At 40.1% G+C, this 21,920-nt stretch overlaps 1 protein-coding gene across 1 annotated transcript in view; it reads left to right on the forward strand.

The window, feature by feature from the left end:
- The first annotated feature begins 3,208 nt into the window (after positions 1-3,208).
- The window catches only part of mgat4c (mgat4 family member C), a 205,974-nt gene continuing 187,262 nt past the window's right edge, over positions 3,209-21,920 (forward strand). The window contains exon 1 of the mRNA XM_014125695.3: positions 3,209-3,566. The gene's annotated coding sequence lies outside the window, so the exon portion shown is untranslated. The remainder of the gene's footprint in view (positions 3,567-21,920) is intronic.

Raw genomic sequence — 21,920 nt, forward strand, 5'->3', positions numbered from 1 at the left:
ATGAAGTCAAAATCATCAACATGTATTGATCACATCTTTACTAATGCTGCAGGAATGTGCTTTAAAGCAGTATCCAAATCCATAGGTTGTAGTGATCACAATTTAGTATCCATATCTAGGAAAACCAAAGTTCCAAAAGCTGGGCCTCATATAGTGTATAAGAAGTCATACAAGAAGTGTTGTAGTAATTCTTATGTTGATGACGTAAAGAATATTTGCTGGTCTGTTGTGTGTAATAAGGAGCAACCAGATGCTGCACTTAACACATTTATGAAATTGCTTATTCCAGTTACTAATAAGCATGCACCAATTAAGAAAATAACTGTAAAAACTGTTAAATCCCCTTCGGATTAATGAGGAATTGAAAAAGGATGTGGTTGAGAGGGATGAGGCAAAAGGTATGGCAGCACAACTGACTGGCAAACGTATTGCAAATTGAGAAATCATGTGACTAAACTAAATAAAAAGAAGAAGAAACTACATTATGAAACAAACATAAATTCTATAAAGAATGACAGTAAAATGCTTTGGAGCACCTTAAATTACATTTTGGCCAAAAAGGCAAACTCGGCTCCATCATTCATTGAATCAGATGGCTCATTCATCACAAAACCCACTAATAACTACTTTAATTGTCATTGGCAAGATAGCAAACTTAGGCATTACATGCCAGAAACAGACACTGACACTACACATCCAATTATATCTGACCAAATTATGAAAGGCAAGCACTGTACTTTTGAATTCTATAAAGTGAGTGTGGAAGAGGTGAAAATTGATTGTTGTCTATCAACAATGACAAGCCACCAGGGTCTGACAACTTGGATGGAAAATTACTGAAGATAATAGCTGATGATTTTGCCACTGCTATTTTGCTATGTCTTAAATTTAAGCCCACTAGAAAGTGTGTGCCCTCAGGCCTGGAGGGTAGCTAAAGTCATTCCGCTACCTAAGAATAGTAAACCCCCCTTTTCTGGCTCAAATAGCCAACCAATCAGTCTGTACCAACCCTAAGTAAACTTTTGGGAAAAATGGTGTTTGACCAGATACAATGCTATTTTACAGTAAACAAATTGACAACAGACTTTCAGCACGCTTATAGGGAAGGGCATTCAACAAGCACAGCACTTACACAAATTACTGATGATTGGCAGAGAGAAATTGATGACAAAAATATTGTGAGCTGTTTGGTAGATTTTGGTGTGGCTTTTGACATTATCGATCATAGTGACGGCAGGTAGCCTAGTGGTTAGAGCATTAGACTAGTAACTGCATGGTTGCAAGATTTAATCCCCGAGCTGACAAGGTAAAAATCTGTCGTTCCGCCCCTGAACAAGGCAGTTAACCCACTGTTCCTAGGCCGTCATTGAAAATAAGAATTTGTTCTTAACTGACTTGCCTAGTTGAATAAAGGTTAAAAAATATATATATTTGATGTGTGCATAAATATGAGAAGAAAGCGCATGCAACCGGGTGTTGAATACACATGTGCCCAGGGAGACAGCAACCTTACCTTAGACCCAGGGCCAACTCTGGCTTGACCTCTTGTCTGCTGCTAGAAAAACATATGTGTTATGGCTTTAGACCCCCTGCTATATTGTGGATAAAGAGTTACCTGTCTAACAGAACACAGAGTGTGTGCTTTAATGGAAGCCTCTCCAACATAATCCAGGTTGGAATCAGGAATTCCCCAGGGCAGCTGTCTAGGCCCCTTACTTTTTTCAATCTTTACTAATGACATGCAACTGTCTTTGAGTAAAGCCAGTGTGTCTATGTATGCGGATGACTCAACACTATCCATGTCAGCTACTACAGCAACTGAAATGACTGCAACCCTTAACAAAGAGCTGCAGTTAGTTTCAGAGTGGGTGGCAAGGAATAAGTTAGACCTAAATATTTCTAAAACTAAAAGCATTGCATTTGGGACAAATCATTCACTAAACCCTAAACCTCTTGTAAATCTTGTAATGAATAATGTGGAAATTGAGCAAGTTGAGGTGACTAAATGGCTTGGAGTAACCCTGGATTGTAAACTGTCATGGTCAAAACATATTGATACAGTAGTAGCTAAGTTGAGAAGTCTATCCATAATAAAGTGCTGCTCTGCCTTCTTAACAACACTATCAACAAGGCAGGTCCTACAGGCCCTAGTTTTGTCACACCTGGACTATTGTTCAGTCGTGTGGTCAGGTGCCACAAAAAGGGACTTAGGAAAATGATATGCATGTCAATCTCTCCTGGCTCAAAGTTTTTGTAAAATGTTTTGACAAGCTGAATTTTTTATTTAAAAAAAGAATATATATTTATCCTTTATTTAACTAGGCAAGTCAGTTAAGAACACATTCTTACAGACAGCTCGTGAATGCCGAGCTGTCTGTTTAAGCTGCTAGCACATAGCTCGGACACCAACGCATACCCCACAAGACATGTCACGAGAGGTCTCTTCACAATCCCCAGGTCCAGAACAAACCTCTGGAGGCGCACAGTACTAAATAGAGCCATGACTAGATGGAACTCTATTCCACATCAGGTAACTGATGCAAGCAGTAGAGTCAGATTTAAAAAACTGGTAAAAATACACCTTATAGAACAGCAGGGACTGTGAAGCAACACAAACATAGGCACAGACAACATGCATACACACACACACTATACACACACGTACATTGTAATATTGTTGTATGGTGGTATTATACATTTTGTACTGTAGATATGTAGTGGTGTAATAATGTTATATGATGTACAGTTTTATATCTAATGTAAGAGCCTTAATGTGTTTGGACCCCAGGAAGAGTAGCTGCTGCTAATAGGGATCCCTGATAAATAGAAATAGAAATTCAAATACAAATGTCTGGAATTATATCATTAATGCATGTTTCCCCTTATAATTAAAGTCCCCAAGCCTTTCATCATGCAACAAGGTTTACAATGTTGGAATGCAAAATGACTCATTGTTGGCACACAATATTAAAAATGTTTTGAAATGAATAGGCCTACATTTATTAATTATTTAATACATAATTTATCAATTATGTATTAATTAAAATGTTTATTGAAAAAGATAATTAAAGCAAGCAAGCCTTGTAATATGTTCAATATAATAGTCGCTGTAAATGTATTCATAATGCTTTATAGTTTACACAGGTGGTTTATGGAAACTGTTAGCAATATAGGATGAGATAGACAGTTACCATATTCTCCAATCTGGGCGCGTTAAGCATCACTGGTCCACGCGCTGCCTTCAGTCTCCTCGCAGTCGAAGGGAGGAGAGCGAGATAATACGCAGCACCTCCATACATGTAGTGATGCAACTGTTGTATTAAGGTTTCATATATTGTATATTTCTAGAATTCCTTCTTCTGAGAGGGAACAGAACCCCTAGACACTCGGGACAGGTCGGTCGGCGCATCTTCGGCAGCAAAGAATTCACGAGCTGAAGACTGACTGTAGCAGAGTTGTAGGGCTACTGTAAAGCGAGCACTCGACGGTTTCATTAGATGCGTTTGCAGAGAAGTAAAGCATGACAACATCCTCCGCGGGGTAAAACGACGACATTATGTTTTGACGTGAGTAACCTATTTTACATATTTCGTATACAGTAATATCTGCAATGTTTTTAAGATTGGCAATGTTGTGGATGTGGAGCCCTACTGTAGATAAATAGCCCGAGCAAGAATGTAAGACCTTATTTCACTGGTCTACACATAAAGTATGTTAGCCTACACACAAATACTAGAAACTTGGCTTCTTACCCATGCTTTTAAGGTTATCCTGAGGTATAGCCCACATCTACTGCAAATACAGTTGCAGTAGGTTAGCCTATAATAACCTTCACTTCGGTGGATAAATACAGTTAGATTCCAAAAAGAAGCAACCTACTTCAACAATGTTAGGTTGACAGGAGTCAAGAATGTCAAACTTTGAGATAGGCTATTATTGTTGAATAAACTGCAGAGGGCACACATGTAACACAAAACAAAACACATCCATTGCTGTAGTCCTCATATCTAAATAGTAGTTCACACATTGCTGTAGTAGCTAGTAGTAGTTGCTGTAGTTTTCCTAATTCTGTAGAACAGCTTGTGTCCTGGGGTGGTGAGAGTGACAGCACCATGGCTCATCTAAGGGGCCTGTGGCCAAACAGCTACTCATTACTGTGCAGCAGCAGCGCTGGTTTCTGTTGGCTGGAGACGGCGTGTGGCTCATCATCAGGGGTCACTGTGAGGGGTGTTGCGTCGTGATGAAACTACATTTTTTACTAAGAGTAAGGTTAACTAAATGAATTCATCTGAATTCACATACCAAAAATCAATAACAGATCATTAAAACCTTTAATACAGCAGTATCACAAGTATTACATTACAAGTTATGTTTTCTGTTATAATTGTGTCCTAATGCTGTCTCTTAGCCTATGATTATTAATCTCCTACATAAACAGTTCGATTAGGTGTAGTGTCAGTCAATGATAAACACGAGATCGTTAAATGGAAGATTTTCTAAGGTCCTTGATACGTGCCCTTCACCTGGACTCCTGGATACTTAGTTGCTCCTTGACTAGAATGTTAAAGGCTCACACACATAGCACTGATTCTAGCGTTCGTCTGCCGATCATTCAGCGCGCTGTGTTTTAGGGACCACCCGCTGTCTGACTGCCGACATTTTCAGGTGATTCTACGTGTAAAATCGGTGAGCACTCCGTTCGCAAATTGCGTTCAGAGGTGCTTAGTACTCTCAGCCAGCAAACACTATTGGTGTGTCTGAGCCCTAATTCCTTACTAGACTGAAATGGTGTAATCAGTCAACTATTCGTGTTTCTTTCCATTCTCCAAAATGAACAGTGGTTCTCAAACTTTTTGGTTTACTGTACCCCCCCCCCCCCCCCCCCAAAAAAAAAAAAAAAAAATCTAAAATATTGCAATTGCGATTTGACTTCCAATATAGATGTTGGAATCCTAGAAACAAAATGATTTATATTAAGAAGCAAAGTGGAAGGCAGCATTGTTTTTGTTTGGAACAGTCTGTTGACTGCATTTGACCTAACAGAACAGCATGCAAACGTACACTGAGATTACAAATCATTAAGAACACCTTCGTAATAGTGAGTTATACCCCCTTTTGCCCTCAGAACAGCCTCATTTCGTCGGGGGCATGGACTCTACAAGGTGTCTAAAGCGTTCCACAGGGATGCAGGTCCATGTTGACTCCAATGCTTCCCACAATTGTGTCAAGTTGGCTGGATGTCCTTTGGGTGGTGGACCATTCTTGATACACACGGCAAAATGTTTAGTGTGAAAAACACAGCAGCGTTGCAGTTCTTGACACATTTAAACCGGTGTGCCTGGCACCCTCTGAATGGCACACATACACAATCCATGTCTTAAATCCTTCTTTAACCTGTCATTTACACTAATTGAAGTGGATTTAACAAGTGACATCAATAAGGGATCATAGCTTTCACCTGGATTCACCTGGTCAGTCTATATCATGGAAGCCTATGTCATACACACTCAGTGTATAGTGAATCTAACAGCGTGGAGGAGGAACTGCGCTGCTTGAGTGACAGGGGGCGGGGCTTTGTGTGTATGGGAAGCAGCCACAAGAGGAAAGAGGGAGAGAGACACGACAAACAGAGTAAACTATAAAAACGGACGTTACACGCAGACAGAGTAAACTGTAAAAATGGACGTTACACGCAGACAGAGTAAACTGTAAAAACGGACATTACACGCAGACAGAGTAAACTGTAAAAATGGACGTTACACGCAGACAGAGTAAACTGTAAAAATGGATGTTACACGCAGACAGAGTAAACTGTAAAAATGGACGTTACACGCAGACAGAGTAAACTATAAAAACGGACATTACACGCAGACAGAGTAAACTGTAAAAATGGATGTTACACGCAGACAGAGTAAACTATAAAAACGGACATTACACGCAGACAGAGTAAACTATAAAAACGGACGTTACACGCAGACAGAGTAAACTGTAAAAATGGATGTTACACGCAGACAGAGTAAACTGTAAAAACGGACATTACACGCAGACAGAGTAAACTATAAAAACGGACGTTACACGCAGACAGAATAAACTGTATAAATGGACGTTACACGCAGACAGAGTAAACTGTAAAAACGGACGTTACACGCAGACAGAGTAAACTGTAAAAATGGATGTTACACGCAGACAGAGTAAACTGTAAAAATGGATGTTACACGCAGGACAGAGTAAACTGTAAAAACTGACGTTACACGCAGAGTAAACTGTAAAAACGGACGTTACACGCAGACAGAATAAACTGTAAAAATGGATGTTACACGCAGACAGAGTAAACTGTAAAAACTGACGTTACACGCAGAGTAAACTGTAAAAACTGACGTTACACGCAGACAGAGTAAACTGTAAAAATGGATGTTACACGCAGACAGAGTAAACTGTAAAAACTGACGTTACACGCAGAGTAAACTGTAAAAATGGACGTTACACGCAGACAGAGTAAACTGTAAAAATGGACGTTACACGCAGACAGAGTAAACTGTAAAAATGGACGTTAAACGCAGACAGAGTAAACTATAAAAACGGACGTGGCGTTTCAAAATAATGCGAAATGAATATCTCTTGTGATATGTACATTGCCCGTGAATATTGCAATTTCGATGTGAATTCGATTAATTGTGCAGCCCTACTCACGATTGCATTTTGCACTTCCCAGGATACCACCTCATTTGCATTTTACAAACAGGTCTATGTTGAGTCTTCCTAAGTACCCCCTGCGGATAGGCCAAGTACCCCCCCAGGTTGAGAACCTCTGATTAACAGAATGTATACTCACATTACATGTATACTTCAAATCTAAAGGTTTCAGTTACTTCTCTTTTCAGTTTAGCAAATTTCATTACGGCATGTTAAATGTGTGTTTCTGAACCAAAAATCAAGACTGACATTTTGTTCTACATATTCTTAATTGTTGACTGTCAAAGGGTCGATAGACAGTGTGTGAGTCATCTGAGCGGCCATCTAGCTGAACTAGGCAGGCAGCATCTCCAGTATCTTTCGCATCTTTCTGTGAAAGGTTAGACAAATGCCACAAATAATTGTCAAGAGTAGTTTCCTTATAATGTCTTTCCGTTGGCTTGCCACTATGATTATCCGAGGAGGATAAGGTCAGAGGGGCCAATGAATATCTAGTCGGCCTTGCGGTGTGTGTGTGGAAGCCATCAAGCTTACTGTGACAGTAAGGATGTGAGACTGTGAGGTGTAGTCTTTGACAAATGAGGACTGTCTGTGACGGTGAAAGTGGATTTCTGGCTGCACCTCTTGTTTCTGTGCATCCAGTCACTGCTGCGGCTGTCCCAAATGGCACCCTATTCCCCATGAAGTGCACTACTTCTGGTCAAAAGCAGTGCACTATATAGGGGAAATTATGCCATTTGGGACACACAGCCTGTGTAAAGAGGCCTTAGAGCCAGCTGTTGACAGACTCTGTATGAATGAATGGACTGTGTCTGTGTGGACTCTGCCATGTTAAGCAGCATTACTACAGTAAGTCAAGCACCACTGCCAAGATTAGCAGTGGAAAGCAAGGGTGCGTCCCAAATGGCACCATAGTCTCTATTTAGTGCACTACTTTTGACCAGGACCCTCTTTATATAGGAGTTAGGGTGCCATTTGGGATCGCAGCCCAAGACTCTTAACACTCTAGGCATGGATCTAGCTCCCATCTCGGTGGAATCAGAGATGCAGCTCTGATGGCCGTCGAGTGCTTAACTGGTTCACTAAGCATCATGCTGATGCAGGGCTTGAATTCATGTTTATAAAAGAGGTAGGAATCGAAAAAGGACCGGCTGTATGTATGCCCTCCCTCGTTTTGCCACCAGTGCTTTTGTCTGCCCTGCTTGCAGTGTTTACTCAAGATTTGAGATTTTAGTTTTGAGTGGAGGTGTGTGATGGCTCCCAAAGCAGCGTCCCTAGATACAAGATTTTGAATTGAAAAAAAAACTTTTTCATCAAATGTGGTTTTCATGTAGGTAGCAATTTTATTCCACTGTGTAGTTACTGCCACAAATGGTATTTTCTTTCAAAGGGTATCCTTTTGAATTACCCTTTAATTCAAGCCCTTATTCCTGCTTTTACACCCAATTTTCAAACTTGTTGGCCTCATGTTTTCAGATATCTCAAAATGAAGTTCTGAGTCACAAGGTGTAACAAGGTGTGAGTCAAGTGACGTTTCTTTTGTTCCCGTAAAACAGATAGAAGCAATTATCTGGGAGCTGCTATAGTGTTAGAGACATTCCATAAACAGTCAAGTGTTTATCGCCCCATAAAGTTCCTTTATTCTGCAGTTTGACATCAAAAGGGGGTTTGTTGATATCGTTTGACAGACAAATTAACAGCATGCTAGTCCAAGACATTCCCATTGAGAGAATGATAATTAGATGTCTGTTTTTTAATACACTGAACATTTAATAGGAGGGCCTGTGGTTGTCAAACTGCTGGCTTTGGGGAATTAGCACAAAGTCTACAAGGAATTGAGAGGCACAGGTTGATTATTTTTGCTCTACCGATCATTTCACCTTTCACTTGGCAGTCTGAGATTTTGAACTTGAAGCTAAAATAAAAGATTCTCAATAAAACAAACTATACTATGTAAAATATCAGGACACAGAGATAGTCACATGGTGGCCAAATGTTCTCATTATTTGCTGTTAAAAATCACCATAGAGGCATCTTGTTGAGCACTGGGGAGGCATTGCTGCATTGATCTGATCTGATTTGTGTTTATATTTATTATGGATCCCCATTAGTTCCTGCCAAGGCAGCAGCTACTCTTCCTGGGGTTTATTATGGATCCCCATTAGTTCCTGCCAAGGCAGCAGCTACTCTTCCTGGGGTTTATTATGGATCCCCATTAGTTCCTGCCAAGGCAGCAGCTACTCTTCCTGGGGTTTATTATGGATCCCCATTAGTTCCTGCCAAGGCAGCAGCTACTCTTCCTGGGGTTTGTTATGGATCCCCATTAGTTCCTGCCAAGGCAGCAGCTACTCTTCCTGGGGTTTATTATGGATCACCATTAGTTCCTGCCAAGGCAGCATCTTCTCTTCCTGGGGTTTATTATGGATCCCCATTAGTTCCTGCCAAGGCAGCAGCTACTCTTCCTGGGGTTTGTTATGGATCCCCATTAGTTCCTGCCAAGGCAGCAGCTGCTCTTCCTGGGGTTTATTATGGATCCCCATTAGTTCCTGCCAAGGCAGCAGCTACTCTTCCTGGGGTTTATTATGGATCCCCATTAGTTCCTGCCAAGGCAGCATCTTCTCTTCCTGGGGTTTATTATGGATCACCATTAGTTCCTGCCAAGGCAGCATCTTCTCTTCCTGGGGTTTATTATGGATCACCATTAGTTCCTGCCAAGGCAGCAGCTACTCTTCCTGGGGTTTATAATGGATCACCATTATTTCCTGCCAAGGCAGCAGCTTCTCTTCCGGGGTACAGCAAAATTAAGGTAGTTATATACAAATAAAAACATTACATTACACTTCACAACAGATTTCACAACACTCTTCTACTACCACATACTGTATCTACAACACAAAATTATGTGTACTTGTGTGTATAATGCGTATGTTATCATGTGTGTGTGTGTGTGTGTGTGTGTGTGTGTGTGTGTATGCGTGTGTCTGTGCCTGTGTGTGTGTGTGTGTGTGTGTGTGTGTGTGTGTGTGTGTGTGTGTGTGTGTGTGTGTGTGTGTGTGTGTGTGTGTGTGTGTGTGTGTGTGTGTGTGTGTGTGTCTCTTCACAGTTCCTACTGTACCGTAAGGTGTAGTTTTATCTTTTTTTAATCTGATTTTACTGCTATTGTCATGAGGAAAAGTTCATGTTCTGAAGCTTGTGCTCTTTAACCATCATTATAATGTAATGTGCTGTGAGTCACAGATGGCATCGTTGATGGCAGAGGGTACTGTAAGGAGAGACGCTAAATACATTTGTCAAAAAATGTCAAGCACTCACTCATTTTAAGTGATTCACTCTTTATTTAATAGCATCTCCAGCCACTCGTTTGTGTGGGTTGCCTTTGGCAGCCCGCCGTTTCCCATTGTTCATTTCTGCATCTTGCTGTGTCAATCATTTATTGGTTACCTGCCGCACTCGCTGGCTGCATTAGCAATACAATGTCCATTTCTGTAACCATGTAATCAATGAGAGACAACGTGCTGAAGTAGTCTTGGCACAGTTTAACTGCTGTTATAATCTCACACAGTTGTGTTTCTTTTGAAGCACTTAAATAAAGGTTAAATAAAAAAAATGTATTTTGAAGCAGTTACAGCTAGGTTCTCACCTTACATTGGGGGAGAGGGGGTTCATTTGAGCCAAAATAGTACGTTTCTGGGAAACCATGCACAAAATTAATTATTTAACCAAATGTTTAGGAAGAGATCTTCCTTTCATGGAGTTTGTGAAGGAACAAAAAACAGATTTTCACCAACTCAAATGAATTTATTGTGTTAGAGATAATTTTAAGATTGTTCTATACATCATTTGGGGTCTCTATAAGCTTCAATATGAGGTCCTAAACCTAGCATGATAGTGCAACCTTGTAACTGTGTGGGCAACTATAGACAAAATGTTTGCGTTGGGGAAAGTTGAGCCAATGGCCATGGGTTAAGTTGAACCAATGGTTGAGCCAATGGCAAGTTGAGCAAATTGAAGTGCATTCTTCCCAATGCAAGGCATTATCACTGGGATATGAGGTAACAACAGGGCCTGGCCTATGTTAAAGAGCCACTGAGCATTCCGATTGGCATGTGTTTTTCTGTTGCTCATTCGAAAAACAAGATTTCAGTCTTGAATGTGTATTTCCTGACTGATTCCACATTTCGTTAATGATGTTTGTACCCCATGATACGCTGTAGACGTGGAAGCCTGTTTCACTTCTTCAAAATCCCCAGAATGAATCTAAGATAACTCAAAAAATCTGTAATATATTGTGACGTTTTTGCCGAGGATCTTTTGGTTGCGCAATTTTACATCAACCTACTGTAAGGTGTTTGGTGCAGTATTTCTCAGGTAAATAAAGTCGGACCTGCTGAGCACGTCTGTCTCACTCTCTATGCTATTTGAGAGAGAGCAATCACCACAGCTATTCATGTTAGTGGGCAAATGGTCATTGTCAAATAAAAACCCAACCTTCATTTACCCGTTTTGACACATGGATGTTCCAAACTCCGTTTTAGACCAGACTGACTTTATGACCCAAGTTATGCTATTTATCCTTTGTAGTACATTTTGAGACTAGAATAACTGTTACTGACTCAAATCAATGCCACATAGGGCATTTTCAAAGGGATTTGTTGCTTTTTGAAGGCAGTCACTCTTTAAAGGTGTTACAAAAAGTACATTGTTTGTTAGGTGTTAAGCCTGTGTTAAAATATACTTAAAATGAAATGATTAAAAGACAATAAAACAATTGTGATTGTGTTGAATTGTGTTTGGGAAATAAAGATAGACTTGGTTTTAAAAACATAGTGGTAATGTTTAATTCAGCACAGAAATGTGTAGGCGGCTGAACTTACCCTGTCCTGCGGCTCAACTTACCTCACACCCGGTGTAAGTTGTGCCAGGAGACCACTTTTTTGGACAGCTATGTTTTCAAAACTGTTATGTTTACATTCATTCAGATTATTTCCAGGGAAACACAACATCCTGAAATACATGAAGATATCTTTGTTAGAGAGAATACTATATTTCCCTTGACGGAGTGATGCGGAATTTAAAAAAGGCTCAACTTACTCCACTCTCCCCTACCGTCACATGGAGCTAAATATATTATCTTAGATGAGTAGTTTCAAAATGTCATAATAATTCCCATTATGTGCATACATTTATGCACTTTGGATTGACTTACCAATTAACCTGTAGTACTATAAATTCTCTGTGTATTATTTATGCAACTTGTAGGCTATACAGTAACTATAACTTCAAACCTGATAAAATAATTTCCCTTTTGAATGCATATGTTGCATATTTATCAGTTGTGTCCAGAGGGGTCTGCAGGACCAAAATGCACTTCCATCCCTGAAGAGAAAATTGCCTTTGCTGTCTTCTAACATCCAGGTTGTATGAACTGTAATCTGAATCTTGATTTTGATGTGTTTATTAGGGGTGTAACAATTCACCAAGCCCACGGTTAATTTATGTATTGCGGTTTTGGGGTCACAGTTCGGTTCGCTTTCGGTACAGCGGTAAAATGAAATGCCAACAGATACTGGAGTTCATTTTTGTTTATTTAAGAAAATACAAAGTGTTGGTATTCCTGATTGTGAATACTCATAAAAAACAACACTAAAATAAAGTGCAATATGTGTGTAAAGTCAATATGTAAGCAAAGAGAAAAATATTCACAGTTGTGTAACTCTCATAAAGGCGGTGTGTCTATAGTGCATTACTTCTCATCTCCCACTCCGGGGTAATGTGATGGGCTGTCACTGTTAAGTAGCTCTCTGTAGCCCTGGAGGTCCACCATCTGCAGTAAGCGCACCACAGGGTACATTGGCCAATTCATTGAAAACTTGGGCTTTGGCTTGCTTATATTGAGCAGGTACTACCTGTTTGCTGAAATTGGTGCGAGAGGGAAGTTCGTAACGTGGCTCAACCACTTTCACAAGGTGCTAAAACCCTCTATTCTCAACCACCGAGAATAGGCGCATATCCACGGCTATAAACACTAATCGCGCTTGGAATTTCTTTAGCCCTGTCAGAATCAGCTGTGAAGAGCTGCTTGAATGCAGAGGGGAAGCGAAGTTGTGTTGTTGTTTCTTTGCATTTCTGTCAAGCTCCGGTGGTAGGAATATTGGGGCGATTTTGGCGTAAATGTATCAAAATGTTTGAGGTGTTGGCAGCTACATAGGCTATTCTCGATGAGCAGTGGCGACATGTGTTAACGTTTTATACACAGCTCTCTGTCCATCGCCGTTGTAATCTACTTGGAAGCCAACATTTTCCCAAACTGGAGATTTAAACGGTTTATTGACCCCACCACTCTCCATCGTACAGAACTAGTTCCCGGCTGTGCCTCACAAATGGATAGTTTGAAATGCCGCAATTAAGATTTGAATTTGGATTACAATGTGCACATAGGCTCTAGTTGTTTTAACAGAATAGCCTGAAATGTTTTTTCAGTTCAGATTTCATCAAGCAGCATACAGCACAGCGTAGGCATTGCTTATTTTTTTTAATATTGTTTTTTATGTATTCATTCGTGTTCACAGTGCGGACCAAACTGAGTTCCCTGTACTGAACGGTTTGGTACAAATAGGTGTATCGTTACGCCCGTAGCGTTTATACTACAAAAGACACTGTGTTATTGAGGCATTATGTCATACAGCCTTCGGGGGGGAGGATATTGGCAGATACATGAAAGGACTTGGCTGTAGTATAGTGAGAGATAATAATAATAATGGAATGGAAATGTGTTTCTTGCATATCCCGACTCCCCCTGAGACACCAGCAGGGAGTGGGGTCACAGCCAGGGTCACCATTGTCGAGCGCCCCTGGAGCTCTGGTCAAAAGTATAGTGCACTAGGTAGGGAATACGCTGGCATTTGCAAGCAGCTAAAGTAAACGGTCCACAGTGAGGGATGAATAATATTCAACATAGCCGGCACAAACAATAGCACACAGCAAAGGAGAGAGGCTATGGATTATATCATGGAACTGTGTACCATTGAGACGATGGTGGAGATTGCAATTAATGCTCATGGCTCCTCCGAGGGATCTTTGAGGAACCAGTAGTTGTCTGCAGTGGAGTGAGCATGGTTGAGATGATAATGAGGGGTAATGTGGTGCTTGTAAGCAGCATGAAAGTGCCAAAGGAATCAAAGACGAGAAGACACAGAATCCTCCATTAAATATACGTCAATGACAGTGGAAACAAAGAACAAAGACCTAAACTCTTTGTGTTTGTTAAGGGTGGGGTGTGTGTGTGTGTGTGTGTGTGTGTGTGTCTGTGTGTGTGTGTGTGTGTGTGTGTGTGTGTGTGTGTGTGTGTGTGTGTGTGTGTGTGTGTGTGTGTGTGTGTGTGTGTGTGTGGGTGTGTGTGTGTGTGTGTGTGTGTGTGTGTGTGTGTGTGTGTGGGTGTGTGCATGGGTATGTGTGTGCGTGTGTATGGGGAGGATAGTTGAAATAGCTTATTTATGAAGGCATCAGCCCCCCTCCCCCTATCACACCAGCTGTTTATGACACTACAGTGGAGGCTTTGATCATCAGGCCAAGGGCACAGAGCTTGACGTGACAGATGCAGACCAGAAGGTAGGAACCGTAATTGTTGCTCTCTCACTCAAGTTTTTAAAATAGATATGTCTCTTCATATCACAGCATTTCTTTACTCCACCGCCAAGTATTGTGTTATTATACCCCTCGTGAAAATACCCCAAAATATGTTTTGGACACACCCCCTGAACTATAGCGCCACGCAATACAGATAAGATCTACTATTGCACTTGTTTGTGAAAAATAGTGCCTCTAACGACTTCAGGTAAATTATTTTTCTAATAACAAGACTTTGTATACAATTACAAGTTTGAACTCAAAGAGACAATAGCATTATCACAACAGTCAACAGTAGTACAAGGTGCCTTGGGAAAGTCCATTCAAAACAGGAGGAATGTTGCACCTGCTACCGGAGCTGTGAATTGTCGTCACTAATTTATTACCAGGGATTTCAGACAACGCAGGTGCCCAAACCCCATACTCATCTGACCTGGAAATGACTGCAAGCCAAACAGCTGCTTCATACATTTATCTCTAAATTGCTGTCATGGACTTGATTGTCCCTATTGAGTGTAATCTAATTATATGATAAGCATAGTAGGCATATATTTTTTGCAAAAAAAGCTATTTGAATGCTATTTGAACTTATACATTTCTGTCATGCGGGGTTACAGGTACAATATTTAAATTCATATAATTTCATATTGAATCCATATTTGTTTTATTAATTATTTCATACATTGTACCTGTGGGCTGCCACTCAGAAGAAGACAACAAGAAGAGAAAATAAAAAAACAATACAAAAGGTGCATAATTACAAAGTATTGATCATTTTGATAATATTTTTGAGTTTAAATAATAATAATTTCAGTACAAACAGGAAAAGAAAACAAAAAAGAAGTGGGCCTCCAACCCCGAACTCCCATCCCATCCCATCCCCCCAACCCCAACCAGCAAACAAACTTCTCATTTCCAAGTAAGGTCCTATGCTGTAGGTGATTTATCGTAATTAATTATATCGACAAAATGTCCACGATAAGTCGTCGGTTTGGTCGGTGTCAATCATTTTCAGTTTATCGTCCCAGCTCTAGTTGACATGGAACATATAAAAAAAGGCTACCTGATCTAATAGCAAGCTCGCGCCACATTTTCATATAGGTAGCAGACCTGCGTTTAAATACATCTGTATTGGAGTATTTGTTATTTTAAATACTTTTTTCTGTGTATTTTAGTATTTTCAAGTACAAAGCCCAAAACAAGTACTTTTATTGGAATGCTTGCATGGTTATTTGTAAAAAAAAAAAAAAATAACAGTCTTCCAAATTATATTTTAAATAATTTTCAAAAACGTATTTTAAATACTATTTTCAAATACCTGGGTTAAATGTATGGCAGTGTATTTGAGTCAGTGTATGTGAGTATTTTCAAATACTTTCCAAGTGTATTTCCAAATACATTGTAATATTCAACTACTTGATTTTTCCAATAAAGGTTATCTGAATACTTACTTTGGAATGTATGTGAAAGTAATTGGGATATTTGAAATAGTACTTGAACCCAGGCCTGATAGGTAGTCACGATAATTATTAAATACATTAATGACATGAAATGCATACACTTCTCTTGCCACTGACGTTTACACCTCAGGGAAATAATTACTATAGCATTGACACGCCATGCATGAGATTTGCATGGCTAGTTAATTCAAGGCAAGGCTATGCTACCCTAGAGCACTCCAGCAGTAGCTGTCAGGGAAACAATTATTTCTACCCAATTATTTTCTCCTCTGAGACAAAGGCGTAAAAGTGAATTGGATATTGGAGGAACTGTTTTATGTTGCTTCTTTCAAGGCTTTTTCTTTTATTGATGTCAGGTCTTTACCAAAGTCTTGTATGCATCACAGAGGGTAATTATATCCTACAATAGATCCATAATGCTATAAACAAGACTGCTGACTTATTGAGACCAGACAAATGACCAATCAATATATTTCATAGAGACACATTTATTTTTTAAATTACATTTACAATGTTTTTCCTTTTCTTGAATATCTTATTTGCCTGATGACAAACTGAATTCTTCCGCAGCTCTATTGTACCCTACAGTCTGAGACTGCCATCATTGAAGTGGTTTATGGTGACGTCAAAATGAGGGGTGTTGAATTTTTTCATGGGGATGGGGGGGTTAAAGGTACCATATTTTAATTGATATAATTTCATATTATATTCCATTTGTTTTTCATTATTTCATACATTCTACCTGTGGGCTGCCACTCAGAAGAAGAAGACCACAAGAAGAGAATTAAAAAAATAAACATTACAAAAGGTGCATAATTACAAAGTATTGATAATGTTGATCATATTTTAAAGTTTAAATAATAATAAATTCAGTATTCAGTGTGAACAGGAAAAGAAAACAAAAAAGAAGTGGGCCTCCACCCCCAATCTCCCATCCCATCCCATCCCCCCAACCAACAAACTTCACATACAGTGGCTTGCGAAAATATTCACCCCCCTTGGCATTTTTCCTATTTTGTTGCCTCATAACTCGGAATTAAAATTGATTTTGGGGGGGTTTGTATCATTTGATTTACACAACATGCCTCCCACTTTGAAGATGCAAAACATGTTTTTTTGTGAAACAAACAAGAAATAAGACAAAAAAACAGAAAACTTGAGCGGGCATAACTATTCACCCCCCCAAAGTCAATACTTTGTAAAGCCCCCTTTTGCAGCAATTACAGCTGCAAGTCTCTTGGAGTATGTCTCTATAAGCTTGGCACATCTAGCCACTGTTTTTTTCCCATTCTTCAAGGCAAAACTGCTCCAGCTCCTTCAAGTTGGATGGGTTCCGCTGGTGTACAGTAATCTTTAAATCATACCACAGATTATCAATTGGATTGAGGTCTGGGCTTTGTCTAGGCCATTCCAAGACATTTAAATGTTTCCCCTAAATAACCTGTTAGGGCTAGGGGGCAGCATTTGCACGTCTGGATAAAAAAATGTACCCGATTTAATCTGGTTACTAATCCTACCCAGTAACTAGAATATGCATATACTTATTATATATGGATAGAAAACACTCTAAAGTTTCTACAACTGTTTGAATGGTGTCTGTGAGTATAACAGAACTCATTTGGCAGGCAAAACCCTGAGACATTTTCTGACAGGAATTGGATACCTGATGTGTTGTATTACCTTTAAACCTATCCCATTGAAAAACACAGGGGCTGAGGAATATTTTGGCACTTCCTATTGCTTCCACTAGATGTCACCAGCCTTTACAAAGTGTTTTGAGTCTTCTGGAGGGAGATCTGACCGAACAAGAGCCATGGAACGATGATGTCCCATTAGACACCTGGCGCGCGAGTTCATGTTGGGTACCCTCATTCCAATACGTTATAAAAGAGTATGCATTCGTCCACCTTGAATATTATTCATGTTCTGGTTAAAAAAGGCCCTAATGATTTATGCTATACAACGTTTGACATGTTTGAACGAACGTAAATATATTTTTTCCCCTCGTTCATGACGAGAAGTCCGGCTGGCTTAGATCATGTGCTAACAAGACAGAGATTTTTGGACATAAATGATGAGCTTTTTTGAACAAAACTACATTCGTTATGGACCTGTGATACCTGGAAGTGACATCTGATGAAGAGAATCAAAGGTAATGGATTATTTACATAGTATTTTCGATTTTAGATCTCCCCAACATGACGTCTAGTCTGTATCGCAACGCGTATTTTTCTGGGCGCAGTGCTCAGATTATTGCAAAGTGTGATTTCCCAGTAAGGTTATTTTTAAATCTGGCAAGTTGATTGCGTTCAAGAGATGTAAATCTATAATTCTTTAAATGACAATATAATATTTTACCAATGTTTTCTAATTTTAATTATTTAATTTGTGACGCTGACTTGACTGCCGGTTATTGGAGGGAAACGATTTCCTCAACATCAATGCCATAGTAAAACGCTGTTTTTGGATATAAATATGAACTTGATAGAACTAAAAATGCATGCATTGTCTAACATAATGTCCTAGGAGTGTCATCTGATGGAGATTGTAAAAGGTTAGTGCATCATTTTAGCTGGTTTTATGGTTTTGGTGACCCTGTCTTTGAATTGACAAAACATTACACACAACTCTTGTAAATGTACTGTCCTAACTTACTCTAAATTTATGCTTTCGCCGTAAAACCTTTTTGAAATCGTAAAACGTGGTTAGATTAAGGAGATGTTTATCTTTCAAAGGGTGTAAAATAGTTGTATGTTTGAAAAATTTGAATTTTGACATTTATTTGGATTCAAATTTGCCGCTCTTGAAATGCACCTGCTGTTGATGGAGTGCACCACGGGTGGCACGCTAGCGTCCCACCTAGCCCATAGAGGTTAAACCACTCAAGTGTTGCTTTAGCAGTATGCTTAGCATCATTGTCCTGCTGGAAGGTGAACCTCCGTCCCAGTCTCAAATCTTTGGAAGACTGAAACAGGTTTCCCCCAAGAATTTCCGTGTATTTAGCGCCATCCATCATTCCTTCAATTCTGACCAGTTTCCCAGTCCCTGCCGATGAAAAACATCCCCACAGCATGATGCTGCCGCCACCATGCTTCACTGTGGGGATGGTATTCTCGGGGTGATGAGAGGTGTTGGGCTTGCCCCAGACAGTGTTTTCCTTGATGGCCAAAAATCTACATTTTAGTCTCATCTGACCAGAGTACCTTCTTCCATATGTTTGGGGAGTCTCCCACATGCCTTTTGGCGAACACCAAATGTGTTTTCTTATTTCTTTTTTTAAGCAATGGCTTTTTTTCTGGCCACTCTTCTGTAAAGCCCAACTCTGTGGAGTGTACGGCTTAAAGTGGTCCTATGGACAGATACTCCAATAGCCTACAATAGATCGATAATGCAATAAAACAACACTGCTGACTTATTGACACCAGACAAATGACCAATCAATATATTTAATAGAGATACATTTATTTTTTAAATTACATTTACAATATTTTACCCTTTCTTGAGTATCTTATTTGACTGATGACAAATTGAATTCTTCTGCAGCACTATCGTTTGCTACATACTTCAGTCTGAGACTGCCATCATTGAAGTCATTTGTGGTGACATCAAAATGAGGGGTGTTGTACAAAACAAAATCATCAGCGATTGGATCATCTCTAACCAATCACATTATCAAAGCCAATGACAAGTTTTCTAACCACCACTTTACCCACGTGTGTTCTGGCTCTGGCCCAACCCATCGGTTTCTGGGACCAATCAGATGGTCGAGAATGGACTTCCATTGGCGTAGCGTTTGGCCGGAGCAAGGAGTTTGGGTTGCCAGGCAATCTGCCTGTAGGCGATGCACTTTATATGAACCAATGTAAAGACTCGTATTTACACTCATTGCTCTAATGTAAGATATCTGACGTTTTTCTTCTCTGTAAGGCTAAGAGATGTTCTTCGATGCCTCTGCGATCTTAAGTTGAATTTCTCATTTTACAGACTCAAAAGCTACAGTGACTCTTTTACCTCAGCCTCTTCCATCCTCCATCATGTACATAATTACAACAGGATGTTCCTAGCTAAGTGAATGTAATTGGGTTCCTGTCATCCCCTAGTGCCTATGTTTTCTCCAGGTAGTCATTCACCTCTTAATATTGAGCTCATGTATTATTCACGAAGCCTGTCCCGCTGCTGCGACCCTTAACTATAATTAGCTTTTCCCAACACCTCCCTTTCTTTAAGACGGACAATCTGGAGAGCGGAGATGGGAGAGGAAGAGAGAGCCAAAGAGATGCAGGGTGCGCAGAAACAGTTAGTGACACCTTGGTGAGGAGTTGGACTGTGAGAAAGAAGGAGGGAGGGGGGGTTATGAAAGAGAGGGAGAGAAAGAGAGAGGTGGTTGCGAAAGAGAGAGAGAGGGAGAAAGAGAGAGCGTGGCTACCGATTGCCATTATAAGTGTTTACGCCACTGTTTTGGAGAGCCAATGATCTGTTCTTGTGTGAGTCATGGAGATTATTAAGACTGGTGGCAGCGTGCAGCACAGAGCATCGGCAGAACTCCCTCACGCTCCTCACACTGACAACAGACAGGAGACAGAGCAGAGAGAGACACTTCTTAAACGTACAGCAATACAGCCGGCAGGTGAGTGAGTGTAAATGCCTGTAGCTGTGATATTTCATGGTTTACTGTGTAAAGCTTGAGCATCCTGTATTCTCTCTCTGCTACCAGCGACTTCAGATGATCACAATCTCTCCCCTCAGCATGCTGTTTTATGTCGTTGTTAGAGGTAGACATAGAGGCAGATCTCGCCCTCTCTCTTTCTCTGTGCATCTTTCTCTCAACCCTTGTCACTCTCCTTCCTGCCTCCCCCTCTGTCTCATTTCTTGCTGTCACTGTCTGTCATTCTTGTCCCTGCCTCCCCTCTCTCTGTCTTCCTCACTCCCTCCCTGCACTCCTCTCTGTGACAGTGAGTTGCCTCATGTCTTGTGTACAAAGGATCCATCAAAATGTCTGTGGTCTGGTGGAAGTAACTAATTTCAGGTGGTTAAATTTGTCATCCAAATCATTGTATTCAACATGCTGTTTAGTCTTTTTGGAAGGAGAAGGTGCATGTCACTCCACCCCCCCCCCCCCCCCCCTCCCACCCCCCCCCACCCCACACACACACAGCTATAGCCTCCACCTACAAAACAGCCAATGTAGGTGCACACAGTGCCACAGTCTTGTATTACAGAATGACTCATAAATACATACTGTTATAGTGTGCTTAAGGCATCAGTCTACAGTGCAATTCTAATTAAATTCCCTCTCCCTGTCATTTCCATTTAATTCAAATAAAATCCCAGGTCAGTCTTTGAATTCAGATATAATTAAATTCCTTTCAAATCAAATGTTAGGTAAATTCTAAGAATTCAATTCCCAATTAAATATTGTCCCCAACAATTCCACAAATTCAAATTCATTTCCCTTGGGCTTTCAGGCTAATCATGTCACTGTTCAGACAGCCTTGCTACAGCATACGGCTATACTGGAAATATAAATAATATAAATCATTTTAAATAAATCCTGCAGTCCATTGATACTAAGTGCATTAATTCCATTCACTGGAAAATGTACAAATATAAAATTCCAATTCAATTCCAAAGATTTTTTCAATTCCAATTCAAACAGTTCAAACAGTCTAATTCCAATTCAATTCCATTTCCATAACTTGAAGATAGTTAAAATTCAACTTCAATTCAATGTAAATTCTCCACTTCATGAGTGAATTCAATAATTTAATTGGAATATTACATTGGGACTGGAGCTGTGGAGAGCACACACAGGTAAACCATAGAAGCACTGTTAGCATGTTTTAAATGCTGGAATGAATGGTGCTCTGCTTGTCGTTATCGCATTCTATTGTCTGTCTACTATTGTCTGTTTGTTTGAGGAGGATTCTGCTTCTTTGTGTTAAGCGGTGTAATGTACAGCTCTTATGGATGGGGCTAAATATATCCGTGGTTTCTGTGTGTCTGTGTGTGTGTGTGCAGACCCACAACAAGGCATCACTGTTTCCCGTGTGTGTGTGTGTGTGTGTGTGTGTGTGTGTGTGTGTGTGTGTGTGTGTGTGTGTGTGTGTGTGTGTGTGTGTGTGTGTGTGTGTGTGTGTGTGT

This window comes from Salmo salar, chromosome 10 (genome assembly GCF_965601325.2).
Source record: "Salmo salar chromosome 10, fSalSal1, whole genome shotgun sequence".
NCBI lineage: Eukaryota > Metazoa > Chordata > Actinopteri > Salmoniformes > Salmonidae > Salmo > Salmo salar.